At 43.6% G+C, this 2,873-nt stretch overlaps 1 pseudogene; it reads right to left on the reverse strand.

Annotated features, from left to right (window-relative positions):
- Positions 1–543: 543 nt before the first annotated feature.
- LOC124039008 lies at positions 544–2,152 on the reverse strand (annotated as a pseudogene).
- Positions 2,153–2,873: the final 721 nt, after the last annotated feature.

Below are 2,873 nucleotides of genomic sequence, written 5' to 3' on the forward strand. Positions count from 1 at the left end.
TAACCCCAACCCTTATTCTAAACCTAACCTTAACAGTAACCATAGCAAGCTGTTGCTTATCAACATATAGTTTGTTGATAGTATAACCATCTGTAGATCATCTGTGGGACTATCCAAATAGTGTGACCAAGCCCTGATGTCAATACTCCACTGTTTGTAAACAATATATTTGTCAACAACCAATGCTCAGCTTCAAAATAAGTTGAATACTATAATTGTGATCTTATGAACTGTCAGTCAATCTATGAATTTGAGAGTGGTTACATTTCTCCAGGCCATCCCTCAGCTTTAGCAAACAGAGTGGCAGGGCTACTATTAGGCAGAAAAATGTATTAAGGTTGGGATTCAATAAGATGGCTCTATTCGACAATGTGGCTTTTAAAGGCAATGTTACCGCGTTCATGGAGTTCGCATTCAAGGTAAAAACTACAGACGTGGAGTAGTCCATTGGGAAGGACCTTTAAATGTCAAGCGCACTATAGCGAGGTTACATATTGAATCCCAGCCTTAGTATTGTGCCCTGTCACTTTAATGTGCCCTAATTCAGTCTGTATGACTGACAGGGGAGATGATCAATGCTGGATCGTTATTATCATGAAACCCACAGTCAAAGAATGGATAGAGTTTCTCAGTGAAGTTGCAGCCAGTGAAAGAGAAGATATGAGCTTTGGTCTCCACATTGTAGAATGACACCCGACCCTCCTCATAATCCAAAAACACCCCCACCTTCTGGGGCGTCTCCAAGGTGAGGGTTACAGAAGGAGAGGTGTTGGCCTCATAGGTAATCCCATACCTTTTATATTTCTGTCCCATTGTCCAGAATCCACCCTCAGGGGTCAGTGGAAGCCCTGAATCCAACAGAACCTCTAAGTGTGTCCTCTCAATGGACCTATCAATGGACTCTCTGGCCACTCCTAACTCCCAGGAATTCCTCCCCTTCACCTGCACCTCATAGTAGAATCTCCCCGAGGAGAAGCCCTCCTTTCCCAGGATACATCGACTAACAAACCTCTTTGGGTTTTCAGGGCGAAAGTTCCATGTATGTCCAATACTCACTTGTTTCCCATCCGCAGACAGGCCGAGAAAGGGATTTGCTGTATCAGGGTCCAGAGTCACATCCACGGCATATTGTTGCATACTCTTCAGATTGTCAGGAATCTTCAGCTTGTCAGGAATCTTCAGCTTGTCAGGAAACTTCTCCATTGCTTTATTGCATTTTTCCATAAGCTCAGAAAATGCTTTCCTCGTCTTCTCCTCCATCTCCGACACAGAGCCCCTCAAAACTCTCATCACATTCATCAGCTCAGTGTGAATACTGATCTCAGACCAGTTCTTGGCATTTGGAGGGGTACATAGGGATAGGGAGCTTTGGAGGAGTTGAAGGTGATCCTCAGTGTGTGAGAGATGCTTCAGCTCAGTGCTTCTCCTCAGTAGCTCATTAATTTCCTGCTCCAGCTCTTTAATGAACCCTTCAGCCCGCGTCTCTGCTGCTTCCTGCTTCTCCTCAACCACCTCAATGAGCTCAGCCTGGCTTCTCTCAATGGAGCGCACCAGATCAGTGAAGACCTGCATGCTGTCTGTTATCTCTCTCTCTGCGTCTCTCTTGCTGAGCTCTACTGAATGTTTGATCTCCCAATCCTTTTTGCATTCGCTCCTGGATCATCTGCTGTACTTGTGCCTCCATCTTCCCAAGCTGAGCCTTCCTCTCTCCACATTCTTCCTCTAGATGGACGATGTGGTGAGTCTTGTGGTCTGTCTCAGAACAGAACTGACAAACACACATCTGGTCAGTTCTACCAAACAGCTCAAGGATTGTGTTGTGTTTCTTACACATTATTCTGTCCTCCAGGTTCTCCATGTAGAAGTCACAGACCCCTTTCTCAGCCCTGTGAAGAGATTCATCTCTGACTCTCTTCCTCTTAAAATGATCTGCGACATCTCTGAGTGTCGTGTTGGTCTTTAGCTCTGGTCTTATGTAGAAATGATGCTTACACATTGGACACTGGCACAGGCTAGTGGTATCCCAGTATCCGCTGATACAGGCCTTGCAGAAGTTGTGTCCACATGGAGTGGAGACTGGCTCAGTGAACACATCCCGACAGATGGAGCACTGGAACTGATCTTCAGACAGGAGACTGCTGGAGGACGCCATTTCTGTAACACAATACAAATGATAAGAACACTTCCTGGAATGAGTCAGCATTATACAGTAATTCATTATCTGAATACTATGTATTGATTTTTGTAGTGATAACAATCTTGATTCACAGTTTCAAAATTTTCCATACATTTTTATTTTATCCAGAGGAGGAAGAGATAAGAAAAGATTGTTCTGTACTTTACCTATCCATCTTTTTAATTAGAAGGTTTGGGAGAAGTAGTGACTTATAAATGAATGCTAAACCATTATGGATAATGTGTTTGTAACGCTGTCCATATGTTAACAGAATTTTAACAGCACAGGTGAAAAAAACAGGAACTACAGAGAATATGGCTTGAATTCCACACAGTTAATACATCGCTCTCTCTTTCAATGGAGGCTGCTAAAGGGAGGACTGATCATAATAATGGCTGGAATGGGGTCATTGGAATGGTATCAACCACATGGAAATGGTGTGTTTGTGTTTGATATCATTCCATTGACCCCATTCCAGCCATTATAAACCATCCTCCCATCAGCAGCCTCTAGAACTCTCTCTCTCTCTCTCTCTCTCTCTCTCTCTCTGTCTTTTCTCTTAGTTCTCTCTCTCTCTCTCTCTCTCTAGTCTCTCTTCTCTCTCTCTCTCTCTCTCTCTCTCTCCTGAGTGTTTATTCCTTGTTGAGTAGACTTTGTGTATCTGTGTTATTTTTTTGCAAAGAGTAGAAGAGAGCTT

This window comes from Oncorhynchus gorbuscha, linkage group LG07 (assembly GCF_021184085.1).
Source record: "Oncorhynchus gorbuscha isolate QuinsamMale2020 ecotype Even-year linkage group LG07, OgorEven_v1.0, whole genome shotgun sequence".
Lineage (NCBI taxonomy): Eukaryota > Metazoa > Chordata > Actinopteri > Salmoniformes > Salmonidae > Oncorhynchus > Oncorhynchus gorbuscha.